The sequence below is a fragment of the Lepus europaeus genome, chromosome 18 (genome assembly GCF_033115175.1).
Source record: "Lepus europaeus isolate LE1 chromosome 18, mLepTim1.pri, whole genome shotgun sequence".
Taxonomy (NCBI): Eukaryota; Metazoa; Chordata; class Mammalia; order Lagomorpha; family Leporidae; genus Lepus; species Lepus europaeus.
The window spans coordinates 62,278,481-62,296,180 of NC_084844.1; the positions used below are offsets into that span (position 1 = coordinate 62,278,481).

A 17,700-nucleotide genomic window follows, 5' to 3' on the forward strand; every position below is an offset into this window, starting at 1 on the left:
CCGCTGTGTGTGCAGCCACCAGCCCCCTTTTTTTCTTTCCCAGGGCTCTAACTCTAGGCGTGCCCGGGGATTGCATCCTTGGGCTCAGATAGGGGTCGTAGCTGGGAGGCCAGAACATTCTAGTCAAACTCACAGCATTTGCCAACGTATTTGAGCCAACAACTAAGCACTCAGAGTTTTCACATGAAGATCGAGGATTCCACTAGGAAGCCCCAGCAGGCTGCACACCCCAAGAGGACAGGGCAGCTCTGCTCTCTTCTGCCAATGATGGGCTCCCCCTGAGGCTTCTCGGGGTGCAGCCCAAGGTGCCCAGCCCCCCTAGATGCCCACACAGCCCGCAGCAGGTACAGCACACCCCTGAGGCTCCAGGACGCAACCCCAGCCTGCTGTGTGCCCACTGCCATGACCGGAGATGACCCTGGTCAGCATCTACAGGGAAAGAGAACTCTGGAGGCCTGGGACTTGCGGCCACACAGAGCCCAGGGACTGCTGTGCTTGGCCGCAGGCACAAAGCACAGCGTGTGTACCTGGTTATGCTGGTGACCTGAGACCTGCTTGGATCCCGGTTTGAATCTGCCCAAACCGAGGGACACAGGACCTTCCTGTGCTGGAAATGACAATCCCTGCCCGGGGAGTCTGCACAGACGACAGCAGGACATGCTGCAGCCCTGGCCCAGCGACAGCAGGAGCTCAGTACGGGGAGCTCTGCTCACAGTGCCCAGGGACAGTGACAACCCAGGGGCACCTGACAGAACCAGGGAGGGCCACGAGCTGCCAGGCATCCCGCAGCTGTCTCATCAGTGCCAGGAGCCCTGAGCCCAGGATCTGAGCCCAGGCGGGATGTTTCTCAGAGCCTTCCATAACTGGAGACTGTGTCTGGGTTCCCTCATGGACCAGAGGGCCCCTCTATGTGCCTGCGCACCCACCCACCCATGCACCATCCACCATCCATCCATTTATCCATCTCTCACTCATTCATCCATCAGCCATCCATTATCTGATTACTCATCCATCTGCCCATCTATCTGTGTATTCATTCATCTACCCACCCCATCCACCCATCACCCATCCATTCATCCACCCATCCACTATGTACCCAGCTATCATTCATAAATCCACCCCCATCTGTCCACACACTGACCCATTCACCTATCCACATGCAGCCTTCTTTGCACCGCCCATTCCATGGATGCGTTCATCCATCCCTTCACCCACGTACTCAGCCGCCCTGCCACCCACCTACCCAGCCCGCCGCCTTCCAGCCACCTGTACTGCAGGCCAGGTGTTAGGCTAGGCAGCAAACTGTTTTGAGAAGAAAAAGGAACATAACGACGCTGCCCTTGGCTCCACGTCCCACAGGTAACTCAATACTGAGAATCGCAGCCCAGGGAGCCTCATGCATTGGAAACACCACGGGCAGCCCCTTGTCCTGAGACCCACACGAGCAAAGCAAGGGCCACGGAGGAGGCCTGAGATCCGCCTCCCCCAACCTGGTGAGGCCAGAAAAGCAGGGGCTGTCGGAGACCTCCCCTCCCCCTCCCCCTCCTCGCCCTTGAAGCCAGGGCTGCTGGGGGGATGGGGGGCGGGGCAGGGGCACAGAGGCTGGCTCTCATGGAGCATCTCCCATGCGCCTGGTGGAGCCCTGGACTGGTTCAGGGCATCGGCTTCTGGGTCCATGCCCCTCTACCGGCTCCCCGGTCGGTGGAAGCAGCTGACGATGCTGGCTTCACATGTGCGAGGCTGGAAGTGGGCCGGAGAGCGGCTAGCGCTCCTTGGCTGTGGTGCTGTGTGTTTCATCCCAGCATGGGCGGATGCCTGGGGCTGCGGGGCCTGCTGGCCTGCTGGAGGAAGTACATTGTGAGGCACAGTTGCCAGGGCGAGCGGGGGGGGGGGGGGGAGGGCAGGAGGGGCTCCTGTACTCCCCATAGCTTCCTGCAACACCTGAGCACCCCCTCCCCCTGCAGCAGGGCCCACCCCCTGCCTGCTCTGCTGTCCTAGACGATGCCAGGGGCCAGCACCTGCTCCCTCCTCCGGACTTGCTCCCCAGGGCGCTGTGGCCAGGGCCCAGCAGTGCAAGTGACACCTGCTGTGACATCGTGCACGGGGCTGTCCCCCAGAGGAGGGCTCAGTGGATGCTGCTGAGTCGATGGATGAATGATAAACAGTGCCAAGGCCTTCTCTGCACCCCCCTCGTTCCTGCTCCCACCCACCCACTGGAGACACAGGGGGACCTGCCCAGAAGCTTCTATCTTCTTGTGGGCGAGGACTCTGGTGGGGCCTGGAAGTCAGCCAGCAAGGACCAGGAGCTGGGAGCATGCAGTGCAGGTTTCTGTGAGGAGGGTGGGTCCTAAGCCCCACCCCCCAGGGAGAACACCTTGAAGGGTGACACACCCTCCCCTGGTTCCCGACCAACACATGCTCCACGTCCTGGCCCCTGCCCCTGCTCAGACTCCCCGTGCCCACCCTCCACGGCCACAAAGGACAGAGCAAGGGCTCCGAGCAAAAGCTCTGGGTTCCAATTCTGGCTCCAGCAACCTCCCCCCCAAGTCAATCACATCCTACGATGGTGGGGCCCACGCCAGCATCTGCCAGCAGGGGCCTGGCTGCACGCATGGCGGTGGAGGGACCAGGAAGGAGTGAGCTCCAGGATGCAATGCTCAATAAAAAGCCGGGGGGGGGGGGGGGGGGAGTGCTCTTACCTGTCATGTCGGAAGAGGGCGTGGTGCGGTGAACACACAAACCCTTGCCCGCTCAAAAAAAAAAAAACAAACAAACTTCACGGATAGAGAGTTCCCCAACTCATTTTTTTTTTTTCTGTATTTGAAAAAGACGGAGAGAGAGTGCACCCATATCCCCTGGTTCATTCCCCCAAATGCATGCAACACCTGGAGCTGGGCCTGGCCAGCACCCTGGGAACCCTTTTGTTCATTCATTCATCCATTCCTGGGGACCTAACTGCTTGAGCCACAGCAGGAAGCCGGAGCGGGGAGCCAGAGACACGTACAAACCCCGGGCATTCCAATACAGGACAGGAGCTTCCTCCTGCAGCCTGAGCACCTGCCCCAGTGTTCTCAAAAAGAAACAAGGGGAAGGTGGGCCAACAGGAATGGGTGATTCCCTCCAGGTGAGGTGGGGGGGCGGGGAGGAGACAGATCCCAGCTTGCAGGAACATCTTTCGTTTTGTAATATTGACACTATGGGACCAGCAAAATGTTTTGTATACTCAAGAGTAAAAACAAAGGGATTGTTTTTACAAAATAAATAAATAAGTGACACCAATTGCACATCAAGTCGATAAAAACGTAGGTAGGAATTTTTTTTCCCCAGCCTAAGGACAAAAAGAGCCCAAGAAATTCCACAGCCACCGGGAGTCACGGCACAGGTGGGAACACAGGTACTGGCATTCTGGTCACAGGTGAATCAGTTTGTCAATATAGTCAGGGGCCAAGTTTCCCCAAACGAGAGGAAAAGATACAAAAGTGAAGTAAGACAGTTAGGCAGGGGGCGGGGCTTAGCCTAGTGGTTTAGACTGTAGCATTCCCTATCACAGGGCCTGAGGTTCAAGTCCTGGCTCCAACTCCAGAAGCGACAGCCAGAGGTACCTGTCACCCACGTAGGAGACCTGGACTGGATTCACGGCTCCTGGCTTTGGCTCTGCCCCGACCTGGCATTGCAGGCATTTGGGAAGTGAACTGGCAAATGGGTGATGGGTACTTTCTCTCTCTCTCTCTCTGCCGCTCAAATAAAATAAATTTTAAAAAGATTTTTTTTAAGTTAAGCAAAAAGCTTTTGGTATAGAAATACTGTATAAACTCATTATTTATTTCTGTCCCTGAAAAATTCATTTCCCCTAGCTCCACTAGCATCCAAACTGTAGTCTCTCGATAGCCTTCTCCCTCCATGCCCCCCCCCCCAAGAAAAAAAATGTGTCCAGAGCTCCTTGGTTAGAAAGTCTGGTAGAGACAACACAGACCATGTTGGGCCTGGGGCCAGTATTGTGGGGCAGTGGATTAAGTTGCTGCTTGCCAGGCCACCATCCACATCAGAGTGCCAGTTCGAGTCCCAGCTGCTCTGTTTCCAATCCAGCGCCCCTCTAATGCGCCTGGGAACCAGTGGACGATCGCTCAGGTACCCGAGTGGGAGAACTTGATGGAGTTCCAGATGCACCTTCAGGCCGGCCCCACCCTGGCTGTTGCAACCATTTGGAGAGTGAACCAGCAGACAGAAGACTGACTCTCTCTCTCTCTCCCCACCTCCCTCCCTCCCTCCATCTCCCCCTCTTGATGTCTCTCTGCTTTTCAAACAAACAAAAAAAGACCTTGGGCCTGAGCACAAGAGCTCTCACAGATCAAGTGGAAACGTCAGAACACAATGGAAAATGTGGACAGCCTCCAGCAGGCCAAAAAGGGGAAATAAATACACAAACAAATATGAAATAAATATTAAAAGGGAGGTGCACTATGGTACCGTGGGTTAAAGCCCCAGCCTGCAACACCAGCATCCCATATGGGCGCCAGTTCAAGTCCTCGCTGCTCCACTCCCAGTCCAGCTCCCTGCTGTGGCCTGGGAAGGCAGTGGAGGATGGCCCAGGTGCTTGGGCCCCTGCACCACATGGGAGACACAGAGGAAGCTACTGGCTCCTGGCTTCAGATCGGCTCAGCTCCGGAAAGCAATTAAATAGAAAACAGATGGATAATCAAGAAAAATCAATAAAACCAAGAACTGCTTCTTCGAGAAGACAAAGTTGATAAGACTTCTATCCAGAGGGATCAATGATAAAAGAGAAAAAGAGAGTTTTCAACCTCAGGAATGAAAGCGATGCCATCATTCCAGGCTGCAGATGGTTGAAGGATCAGAGAACTTCATAGACAAATGTATGCCAATTTGGTAAATATCTATTTAAGGAAACTATAATGCCAATTATGGGGCCAGCGCTGCCTGCAGTGCCGGTATCTCATGTGGCTGCTCCATTTCCAATCCAGCTCTCTGTTATGGCCTGGGAAAGCAGTAGAAGATGGCCCAAGTCCTTGGGCCCCTGCACCCATGTGGGAGACCTGGAAGAAGCTCCTGGCTCTTGGATTGGTGCAGCTCTGGCTGTTGCAGCCAAATGGGGAGTGAACCAGCAGATGGGAGACCTCTCTCTCTCTCTCTGCCTCTCCTTCTCTCACTCTGTAACTTTAACTTTCAAATAAATAAATAAATCTTTTAAAAATGTCGATTATATACAAACTCTTCCTTCCTTCCTCCCTCCCTCCCTCCCTCCTTCCTCCCTCCCTCCCTTCACAGGCAGAGTAGACAGTGAGAGAGAGAGAGACAGGGAGAAAAGTCTTCCTTATTGGTTCACCCCCCAATGGCTGCTGCGGCTGCCGTACCGCACTGATCCGAAGCCAGGAGCCAGGCGCTTCTCCTGGTCTCCCATGCGGGTGCAGGGCCCAAGCACTTGGGCCATCCTCCACTGCCTTCCCGGGCCACAGCAGAGAGCTGAACTGGAAGAGGGGCAACCAGGACAGAATCCGGCACCCCGACTGGGACTAGAACCCGGGGTGCCAGCATTGCAGGCGGAGGATTAGCCTATTGAGCTGTAGCGCCAGCCTACAAACTCTTTCAAAAATAAAGAAGAGGAAGTATTTTCCAATTCCTTCAACAAGCTCAGCATTAGCTGATACCAAAGTCAAAGACATGAGGTGAATAGAGAACTACAAATGTCCCTTACAAACACAGATGTGAAAATTCTAGGGGGAAAAAAATCTTCGCAAATTAGCCCAACGGACTCAGACAACATACCATGAAACACCATGATTAAGGAAGGGTATACCCCAGGAACAAAAGGCGAGTAGAATGTTTAAAAAATAAAGTCCGGGCCGGCGCCGCGGCTCACTAGGCTAATCCTCCGCCTTGCGGCGCCGGCACACCGGGTTCTAGTCCCGGTCGGGGCACCGATCCTGTCCTGGTTGCCCCTCTTCCAGGCCAGCTCTCTGCGTGGCCAGGGAGTGCAGTGGAGGATGGCCCAAGTCCTTGGGCCCTGCACCCCATGGGAGACCAGGATAAGCACCTGGCTCCTGCCATCGGATCAGCGCGATGCGCAGGTCGCAGCGCGCCTACCGCGGCGGCCATTGGAGGGTGAACCAACGGCAAAAGGAAGACCTTTCTCTCTGTCTCTCTCTCTCACTATCCACTCTGCCTGTCAAAAAAAAAATTAAAAATAAAATAAAATAAAATAAAGTCCGGGGCCAGCGCTGTGGCGCAGCAAAGCCAGCTGAGTGCCGGTTAGAGTCCCGGCTGCTCCAATTCCAATTCAGCTCTCTGTTAATGGCCCCGGGCAGAAGCAACGGAAGATGGCCCAAGTCCCCAGGCTCCTGCCACCCACGTGGGAGACTCGGCTGAGGCTCCGGGGCGCTCTCCACACTCTTGCTCAACGTCCAGCGGGTCCAGGCAGGTCCGTCCTTGCTCACAGCCAGTGAGGATGATCTTACGCGGGACATCGGATGGAATATCCCCAGACAGGAGGAGACTTCAAAAAGTTCGTGGAAAATCCATGTGATGGAAAAACTCTGTGCGTGTTGCAAACATTTTTTGGGGGAGGGCACCAAAATAATCTTTTAACTCTATTTCCCAAGGACTTTTTGAAGCACCCTCAGGCACGCAAGACCTGTGACATGGAGACTTGGGTAGCCCCAAGGACTCGGTGCTCCTGGGGCGTCCCCTCCCCTCTCGCCAATCTACAGGGTGAACACGGCTCCACCCAAAGCCCAGTGGGCTTTATCGGGCACCAAGTCACAACAGGATCCTAAAACTCACAGGAAAGGTCAAGGACCCAGCACTGACAAAATGAGTTTGAAACAGAAGAATGAAGCTGACACAACCAGGTTTTGAGATGTGTCAACAGGCCGGCGCCGTGACTTAACAGGCCCCCCTGCCCAGCTGTCCTGGGACCCACCCCACACCCCCCAGGCCAGGCCAGGCCTAGCCCACTCCTGCCTCCCTGGGAGACTGTTTAGCAAGAGCATCTCTGTGTGGCAGGGAGGGGCAGGCTGAGCTCCCAGACGGACAGATGGACCGGCAGGGAGAGGTGGGGAGGTGATGAGCATGGCCGAGGGTCCCCACGGGTGCCTGTGCCCTCAAGCCCCTCCTCCCAGCTGACCGGGGGCGGCCCGGCCTCTCTGACATCAGAGGTGACTATAGAAATGGACCGGGAGGCCGGTGCCATGGCTTAACGGGCTAATCCTCCGCCTTGCGGCGCGGGCACACCGGGTTCTAGTCCCAGCTGGGGTGCTAGATTCTATCCCGGTTGCCCCTCTTCCAGGCCAGCTCTCTGCTGTGGCCCGGGAAGGCAGTGGAGGATGGCCCAAGTCCTTGGGCCCTGCACCCGCATGGGAGACCAGGAGAAGCACCTGGCTCCTGGCTTCGGATCAGCGCGATGAGCCGGCCGCAGCGGCCATTGGAGGGTGAACCAACGGCAAAAAGGAAGACCTTTCTCTCTGTCTCTCTCTCACTATCCACTCTGCCTGTCAAAAAAAATAAATAGCCGGTGCCGCGGCTCACTAGGCTAATCCTCCGCCTTGCGGCGCCGGCACACCGGGTTCTAGTCCCGGTCGGGGCGCCGGTTCTGTCCCGGTTGCCCCTCTTCCAGGCCAGCTCTCTGCTGTGGCCAGGGAGTGCAGTGGAGGATGGCTCAAATCCTTGGGCCCTGCACCCCATGGGAGACCAGAAGCACCTGGCTCCTGGCTTCGGATCAGTGCGGTGCGCCGGCTGCAGCGCGCCAGCCACAGCGGCCATTGGAGAGTGAACCAACGGCAAAGGAAGACCTTTCTCTCTGTCTCTCTCTCTCACTGTCCACTCTGCCTGTCAAAATAAATAAATAAATAAATAAATAAATAAATAAATAAAGTATCCTAGAGATGTGTCAACAGAGCTACAGTAGTGGAAACGGCGTAGGACTGGCGGACAGACAACCAGACCAGGGGGGCGGGGCAGAGGGTTCAGAAATAAAGGGCAGACGAGCAAACCTCCACCCGTAACACAGACCAAACACGAAAAAGTGAACTCAGAAGAACACACAGGGGAGACTTCATTATCTTGGAGAATGCAATGATTCCTCGGGTACAACGTGAAAAGCATAATTCATTAAAAAAAAAATGGGTGAACTGAACAGCAATGTTTTTAAAACTGCTTATCTTCAAAAGGCATTACCAGGACCGGCAATGTGGCGTAGTGGGTAAAGCCGTCTCTCCTGCAGTGCCAGCGTCCCGTATGCGAGCCAGTTCGAGTCCTGGCTCCTAGACTTCCGAACCAGCTCCCTGCTAATGCACCTGGGAAAGCAGTAGAAGATGGCCCAAGCGGTTGAGCCCCTGTACCCGGGTAGGAGACACTGACAAAGCTTCTGGCTCCTGGCTTCAGCCTGGCCTAGTCCTGGACATCGCAGCCATTTGGGGAAGTGAACTAGCAGATGGAAGATCTCTCTCTCTCTCTCTCTCTCTCTCTCTCTCTCTCTCACTGTAACTCTGTCTTCAAATAAATAAAATAAATCTTAAAAAAAAAAAAAAAAAAAAAAAAGGCTTTCAGGCCGGCGCTGTGATGCAGTGGGTTAAAGCCCTGGCTTGCAGTGCCAGCATCCTATATGGGCACTGGTTTGAGTCCCAGCTGCTGCACTTCCATCCAGCTCTCTGCTGTGGCCTGGGAAAGCAGTAGAAGATGGCCCAAGTGCTTGGGCCTCTGCACCCATTAGAGACCCAAAGAAGCTCCTGGCTCCTGGTTCTAGATTGGCACAGCTCTGGCCATTGTGGCCATCTGGGGAGTGAACCAGCGGATGGAAGACCTCTCTCTGGCTCTACCTCTCTCTGTAACTCTGTCTTTCAAATAAATAAAATAAATCTTTAAAAAAAAAAGGGGGGGGGGGTTTACTGATGGAACGAAAAGATAAGTTGTGGGCTAGCCCCAAGTATGTATTCTGTAAAGCTTGAATCCAAACACATGAAGAGTTCTCAAAATGTGATAACGAAAAAAGCAACACAATCTTTTTAACAGGCGGAGAGGCTCACGACTAACTTCATAGTGCTCGGGAACAAAACCGGAAAGGAAATCCACTCTTGCCATGGCTATGCAACTATTTTGTTTTATTTTCTTTTAATTATTTTCATTTTATTTGAAAGGCACAGAGACAGAGAGAGGCCTTCCATCCTCTGGTTCACTCCCCAAATGTCTACAATAGTCAGGGCAGGACCAGGCTGAAGTCAGGAACTCCATCAGGGTCTCCCAAGTGGGTGGCAGTGACTTGAGCCATCACTGCCACCTCGCAGGCTGTGCATTAAGGGGAGAGAGAGAGAGAGAGACAGAAAGAGAGAGAGACTCTTTCTCTTGTCTGCTGGTTCACTCCCCAAATGCCCAAAACAGCCAGGGCTGGGCTAGGCTGAAGCCAGCACCTGGAACTCCATCTGGGTCTCCCGCATGGGTGGGAGGGGCCCAGACACTTGAGCCATCAGCTGCTGCCTCCCAGCGTGCATTAGCAGGTCTTTAGATCAGAAGTGGAGTACCCAGGACTTGAACTGGGACTCCAACATGGGACGTGGGCATCCCAATCAGCGGCTTGACCTGCTGTGTCACAACACCTGCCATTCAAAATATTTTACAGCAAAACGATTTATCTTTTAATTTCATTTTGCTGCAAATTTTTCTGAATTACTCTTGTAAAGGCATCTAGATTTGAAAGCAAGCAATAAAACTAACTCTGTTAAACCCTAGGGAGGGGCCGGCACTATGGCATAGGGGGTGAAGCTGCCACCTGTGGCGCCGGCATCCTATATGGGCACCAGTTCGAGTCCCGGCTGCTCCACTTCCAATCCAGCTCTCTACTGTGGCCTGGGAAAGCAGAAGATGGCCCAAGTCCTTGGGCCCCTGCACCCACATGGGAGACCCCAAAGAAGCTCCTGGCTCTTGGCTTTGGATCAGTGCCGCTCCAGCCGTTGCGGCCAACTGGGGAGTAAACCAGTGGATGGAAGACGTCTCTCTCTCTCTCTCTCTCTGCCTCTGCCACTCTCTCTGTGTAACTCTGACTTTTAAATAAATAAATAAATCTTAAAAAAAAATAAACCCTAGGGAATCCACTAAGAAACTGTTAGAACTAATAACTGAACCTGGCAAGGTTACAAGACACAAGATTAATATACAAAAATTGATGGTATTTCTGGGACCGGCACTGTGGCATAGCGGGTAAAGCCTCTGCCTGCAGCGCTAGCATCCCATATGGGCACCGGTTAGATTCCTGGCTACTCCCAGCTCCCTGCTGATGGGTCTGGGAAAGCAGTGGAGGATGGTCCAAGTCCTTGGGCCCCTGCACTCATGTGGCAGACCTGGAAGAAGCTCCTGGATTCTGGCTTCGGATCGGCGCAGCTCCAGCTGTGTGGCCATGTGGGGAGTGTGGATGACAACGCACTAATCCGAGGATTCGATGCAATCGGCCAGAATCTCAGCTGGTGTCACTGCCGACACTGAGAGGCTGACCCTGCAGCCTAGTGGATGTGCAGGGGATCCCAAGCAGCTAAAAGTATCTCAATAAAGGGTAACATTAAGAGAACGCACACTTCCTGATTTCAAACTCACTACAACGCAACAGTAGCCAGCGCAAGTGTGGTGTCAGGAAGAATCTGAAACCCTGATTCACCTGTCAATTCCTTTTTCAGCAGGGCTGCCAAGATGAAGGAAGAATGAAGACAGAACGGTTTTCTGTCAACAGACGATGTCGGGACAGCTGGACATCCCCATGCAAAAAGAATCAGGACAGATCCCTACTTCACACCACATAGAAAAATGAACTCAGGACCTAGAACTATGAAACTATTAGAAGAAAACACAGGTGCAGGTGACCTTGGATTTGGCCATGGTTGCTCAGATACAACACCAACAACAGCACGAGCAACAGAGGAAATAAACACATAATAAACTGGATCTCATCACGAAGTTTCATTTCTTGGGTTTCCAAGGATAGTATCATGGAAAACACAAAAGGGACCCACGACATGGGAGAAAATATTTGTAAATCATTTGTCTGATAAGGGGCTTGTAACTGGAAAATATAAATAACTCTTACAGCCCAATAAGACAAGGACAAATTTGCACTCATGGGAATGGCTGCAAACAAAGCCTGACCACACCAAAGGGTGGAGAGAAGTGGAGCAGCCAGGACTCGCCCTCACTGCCAGCGAGGTCGCAGGGGGGAGCAGTCACCGCCAAGTGCCATCTGGCCAATTCTCAAGCAGACACACAGACAGCTACCGTGTGGCCCAGCCATCTCGCTCCTGGCTTTCATCCATGGGAAATGAAAGCAGCCGCCCGTGCAAAGCCAGAAAGTGGCTCTACGCAGCGACCTCAGTCCTGGTAGCAATAACCCACATGTCCATCAACAGGTGACCCAGAAAACCAACGGTGGGGCCTGCGCACAGTGGCACACTCATCAGCCAACAACCAGAACCGCTCACATACACGTGGCATCGCTCGGTCACTCCCAGCTACCTGGGATGGAATTGGCCAGGCCCAAAGGTACTCACAGTGTGAGTCTGGGACATCAAGACCAGACTAATGTCTGGTGGCAAAATGCAGATCAGGGTGGGCATCTGGGGCACAAGGAAGCTTCTGGAGGTGATGGATACATTCACAGCTTTTTTTTTTTTTTTTTTTTTTGACAGGCAGAGTGGACAGTGAGAGAGAGACAGAGAGAAAGGTCTTCCTTTTTCCGTTGGTTCACTCCCCAAGTGGCCATTACGGCCGCGCACTGCACCGATCCGAAGCCAGGAGCCAGGTGCTTCCTCCTGGTCTCCCATGCGGGTGCAGGGCCCAAGCACTTGGGCCATTCTCCACTGCCCTCCCGGGCCACAGCAGAGAGCTGGACTGGAATAGGAGCAACCGGGACAGAATCCGGCACCCCAACCGGGACTAGAACCCGGGGTGCCGGCGCCGCAGGCAGAGGATTAGCCTAGTGAGCCGCGGCGCTGGCCCATTCACAGCTCTTAAAACAATGTTTTTCAATTGGTTCGCTTCCCAAATGCCTGCAACAGGGGTACAGGGCTGGGCCAAAGCCAGAAGCCAGGAAGTCCATCTGGGTCTCCCACCAGGGATAGCCAAGGGCCACACGGTCTGGGGCTTTTCGGGCTGGAAAATGACCCTTCATATCTGTCAGAGGGTCTCTGGGACTCCGCTCAGAAAGATGGTCACATCCCGAATGTAGGGCTGGGTGACACTGGAAAGGAAGGGAGGGGACCCGCCCACCTGCTCCCTCCATGGCCCAGGCTCCTTGGCTTCCTCTTGCTCTGCTGACCCCACCCTTGCAGGTCCCCAGTCCCCATCCGCTGTGGAGTGACCTCGCTGCAGTGATTGCAAAGGCCACCTCATCGCGGAGGGCTGAGTTGTAGCCGTTGCACCTGCTCCTCGTCCTGGCCACCGCCAGCAGTGGCCTCTCCTGGTGCTGGCCCCAGGCAGGCTCATCTGCACATTAGTCAGTACCTTGTGGCCACCTCTTCTGCCTGGTGTTTATCTGCTGGGGAGGAAGAGGAGGAAGGAAAGCCCGGGGCCACTCTGCTCCTGAAGCTCCAGGACCAAAAACTTGGCCTGGGCGTGCACTGGCCCTGGAGCAGGTTGGGAAGGGACCACAGCTCCACCACTTCCCAGCGCTGTGGTCAACCATGACTCAATTGCTTCCCGAGCCTGCTGTGCCGGGAGGGGGGCTCCTTCCCGACACCTGGCCCTCCAGGCAGCGTTGGAAGATGGTCCCATGCCTTTGACTTGGCTGGAATCTTGGCCTCGCACACAACCTAACCCCCTCCTGAGAAGACCAAGACAGGAAGGGCAGGCAGGGGAGCGCTCAGGGACCCATGCCCCCAGGAGGGGGATGGCTGGGCTGCCGAGACCTGCACGGTGGCCTCTGGCTCTCTGCAACAGGGCACAAGCCCAGGACCTGAGTCCCGGCCCTGTCCTCACTCCAGCAGGCGAGCAGGGATCCTAGCTGTTGGCACACTCCACGGCTCCTGAGTGCTCCAGACAAGACGCAGGCAGTGGCGTGTGCCACTTGGCCACAGCCCCCTCGTAAGCTCATCAGATGTGCATTTCTAAGATTATTTAGGGGCCAATGCTGTGGCTCACTTGGTTAATCCTCCGCCTGCAGCGCCAGCATCCCATATGGGTGCAGCTTCTAGTCCCGGTTGCTCCTCTTCCAGTCCAGCTCTCTGCTGTGGTCCGGAGTGCAGTGGAGGATGGCCCAAGTGCTTGGGCCCTGCATCTGCATGGGAGACCAGGAGAAGCACCTGGCTCCTGGCTTCGGATCGGCGCAGCACCGGTCATAGCGGCCATTTGGGGGGTGAACCAATGGAAGGAGGACCTTTCTCTCTGTCTCTCTCTCTCTCACACTGTCTATAAGTCTACCTGTCAAAAAAAAAAAAAATTTACTTAACAACTTCAGAAAGTTTATGGAAAATGTGTACTGTGAAAAAAAATGCATTGATTTCAAAAAGTTTCTGCACCAAAATAAATGTACATTTTAATTTTTTTTTCTCACAGACTTTTTGACGTAGCTCTGAGGCTAAGGAGAGGTAACTAACTGCTTTATCAAAAGTCTAATGGGGGGACTGAAGCTGTGGCATAGCAGGTAAAGCCGCTGCCTGCAGTGCTGGCATCCCATATGGATGCCAGTTCGAATCCCGGCTGCTCCACTTAAGATCCAGCTCTCTACTGTGGCCTGGGAAAGCAGTGGAAGATGGACCAAGCCCTTGGGCCCCTGCATCCACGTGGGAGACCCAGAAGAAGCTCCTGGCTCCTGGCTTCAGATCAATGCATCTCCAGCTGTTGCGGCCAATTGGGGATTGAACCAGTGGATGGAAAACCTCTCTCTCTCTCTCTCTGCCTTTCTAACTCCACCTTTGAAATAAATAAATAAATATTAAAAAAAAAAAAGTCTAACAGGAGATTCATTTAAAAATGAGGCCTTTCTACCACACTCACTAATCCACAGCACGTTCAGATTTTTTTTTTTTTTTTAATTTCAGGTTAAACAAGACCCACCTGCACTAAACTCCTAGGAGTGACTCTCCAGCCCTTAACCAAATACAGCTCTCAGGTCAATATTGACACGGACTTCAGCCTGGCTGGGGGAGGAGAGCTGAGAGTATCTGGTGAGCAGCGGAGTGGTTGTCTGGATACGCAGGGTCCTCGCTAAGCAGTGGGGGCTCAGCTTTCCAATTAGGTCTTTAAGGGGAGTCCCAGGCTGGACACAGTGTCAAGATAAGTTCATCACTATCACCATCTGATGATGGCACCATCACTCCTCACCACCACCATCATCATCATGACATCATCACCACCACCACGACCATAACCACCATCACCACCACCACCACCGCTCTCATCAACACCATCACCACCACCACCACCACCACCATCACTATCACATGATCACCACCATCACCATTACTTCCATCATCACACTAGCAGTACCACTGTCAGCCAAGTTTATTTTTTCTGAAAAAAATATGCCAGAAGGGGAGACCTTTAAAAATTTGTTTGAGAGGTAGAGAGACAGAAACAGAGAGAGAGAGAGATCTTCCATCCACTGGTTCAATCCTCAAATGCCCACAACAGCCAGGGCTGGACCAGGCTAAAGCAGGAGCCAGGGACTCAACCCAGGTCTCACAGTCATGCGGCCACCGCCAAATCAAGACAGAGAATGCCCTCGTCTCTCTGAAAACCCCCACACGTGGCCCGCGCCTGTCCCATTCTCCTGTTCTGGTGTCACAGGAAGGGAGACCACAGTCTGGCGCCTCCTCCGTTGGGCACAACCTCTATGATGTGTCCAGGCGGCCGTGTGGACGACAGGGCTCCGTGGTGTCAGTGGCCCATGGCTGAGCCAGGGGACGTCTATGTCGACAGGGGCGGGGGCTTCTCCAAGTCAGGACCCCGATTCACAACCCCAGACGAGCAGTGCAAAGCCCCAGGAAGACCGCTAGGGTCAGGGCCTCGGTGCCTGCAGCACTGCCTGCCACCCCTAGCCAGGTTGGCTCCCCAGAGAGCAGGCTCCCTGGAGGCCCCAGCATCCCCAGCTGCAAGGGCAGGGGTCAGGACAGGCTAGGCTGAGACATAGGGCTTCACCTCAAATCCAGGGGGGGCCACCGGCCAGCTGGGGCGGCAACAGGCAGAGTAATAAAATATCTCCAGGCCTGTTTTCCAAGCCAAGATTCAGAGCCTCTGAGAGATGGTGTGGGCTGCCTGCTGTGCCTGGGCCCCAGCTCCAACTGGATGGACCCTGGCCACGGGGGCCCAGCCCCCAGGCGCCCCACAGCCCGGAGCTGCTTCCAAGAAGGTCCTTCAAGGCCAGCAAAACGCCCTGGGTATCAGGGCCTGAGCCAGAAAGCACAGCTAATCTTGTTTCGCTTTAGGGCAAGCCCTGTGTTGTGGAAAGTGGCCGTCTCATCAGCATCTCCTTCGCAGTTAATCCAGACAGCCGGGCTGGCGGTCTCAGCGGGGCCTGGGACAGCGTGTGCCTGCTCAGGTGACCGCAAACGCGCACGCTTGGTGCCCTCAGCTCACCACGGCTTCCCTGGATTACCTCCGGGCCTCGCCTCTGCACCGCTGACCCACCTGGCCCCTGCTCGGCTCCCCAGGTGCATGCGGGCCCGGGGTGGGGGGTGGGGAGCACGCTGAGCCCCAGCAACGACACAGAGACGGCAAGGGCAGCACCCGTGTTTTTGGAGGGCTGGCCTTTGCACGGGAGAAAGACACAAGAGGGCTCCGGCCCTTCCGGCATTGACAGCGGCCACGTCCGGGCTCTGACGCCATCTCTCAGGTTTCCGGGGTTGCTTCCCAGGATAAGTCCACCTGATGCCCGCTGGGACTGGGTGAGGTGTGGGATGTGGAGCAAGAACTTCCATCTCGCAGAGGGGCACAGGGGCTGAGAGCGTGGCCACGGCTGGGGTGCAGGACCTGGAGGCCGCCAGGGGCTACCGCACAGGATGACAGGTGCGAGGGTCCTGATCCTGGGACGCCACCTGCTCAGCGCACCCTGAGCTGGCAGGGCTTGGGATGCAGCCCTAATCCTCCCTATCCCCATCTCTAAAACCAGACCGGCCGCAGCCCAGCGTGGTCCCCTGGCCAGCAGCGTGTGGGCAGCGTGAGCTCTGTCCCAGAGGAGGAGTCTGAGCTCCTCCTCGGAGGCACTCAGCACCTCAGCCTTGCTAGGAGAAGCCTTTATGCCTTTCCTAGGCATGGCGTAAAGGGTGGGTGAGCTGGTGGGGGGAGCCGGATGAGGGGGTGAGGGTCGGGGCAGCGGCGGCCCTGCTGTGTGCACAGGTTCCAGCCTCCAAGGCCCATGGCCCAGCCTCCTGGTCCCCCACCCGGATCTGCAGCCCAGCCCACATCATAAGCTTGGGGTCCCTTGTTCAAAGGCCCCCCCACTGGGGGGGCAGGGGGCCAACATAACGGTCTCCAACATCTGAACCAGCTCCCTGAACGGAAAAGGCATCCCCAAGCCACGGCAAAATGGGGCCGGCTCCTCCACTTCTTGACCTGCAGACGGGTTGGGGGTGCAGGAGCTTCCTCCCAACTGCCTGTACCAGGAGCCTTTCCCAGGCGCCATCTTGGCCCTGTTCCCACCCCCGCCTCAGACTGTCCCCAGCTCCGTGTTTCTACTGAGACCCTGTGGAAGGAAGGAGGTGACGGGAGGTGGGCCCTCCCCTGAGCGAGTGCAAGGTCGGCCTCGGGCCCTGCTGGGCCCAGAAGAGGCATCCCCGTTCAAAAGCCCACTCAGGGCAATCGGCTTCCAGCGTAGCAGCTGCCAGGAGCGGCCCGGCCAGCACGCTCCCTGCACCGTGGCCAGGCAGCGCCCCCACTGCAAGCCTGGCCTCTCCAGGCGCATGTCCAAGGGCCACGGCCTCCGGGGACCTCAGACAGGGAGCCCAGCCCCGAGCCCGGCGCTCTGCACAGCCCCGCGGCCTCTGGCAAACAGGAACATGCAGTGAGTGACTCAGCCTCTCAGTCCCTGTGGGAACGAGCCCTCCCCTGCCTGCTCCCTAGCTGGCGCTCACAATGTTCTCTGTTGGAAAGAGGCTGTGCCACTGCCCGAAGCGGGCGTCCTCGACTCTCAGGGATGAGACGGGCCGTGGGGTCTGCTCCGGCCACCAGACCCCCTCACTTCTCTCTCAGTTAAAGGAAAGCCCCCGCTGCCTGAGAGGTCCAGTGCCTCCCTGCTCAACTCTGCCCTCGGCTGCAGGGAGCTCCCGCCACCCATGTGGCCTGGTGGGGATGGGGCCACGCCCGAAGCACCTCTCTGAGTCCCAGGATTAATCCCTCATGGCTAGTGCCTGCAGTGGCCGCGGGCGAGGCTGTCACTAGTGGAAGGAAGGGGAGGACAGTAGCAAATGCGGGGCCATGAGCCTCGTGCAGGCCACCACCCCAGCCAGGCAGGGCCCCGCCCCCTGCCCCAAATGGACTGGGCACCCTCCTGGGGCACAAGACTTTCAGCACCGCACCTTCAGGGTCAAGGTTCAAACTGGCACCGGCCTCAGGCATGTGGGCCAGGCCAGGCAGTCCTGGGATCTCAGCAGCCCACAGCGCTTCCGGCATCAGCCGCAAAAAGAAACTCCCAGCACCCAGAGAGAAGAGGAGATGGGCGGAGCCTCGCCCACAGCCCCCCTGCCAGCGGCCTGCCTCCCTCCACCTGCAGGCTCA

The 17,700-nt window shown here is 55.8% G+C and overlaps 1 protein-coding gene across 5 annotated transcripts in view; it reads right to left on the minus strand.

The window, feature by feature from the left end:
• The window catches only part of PEMT (phosphatidylethanolamine N-methyltransferase), a 60,594-nt gene that overhangs the window by 9,599 nt on the left and 33,295 nt on the right, over positions 1-17,700 (minus strand). The window lies entirely within an intron of this gene.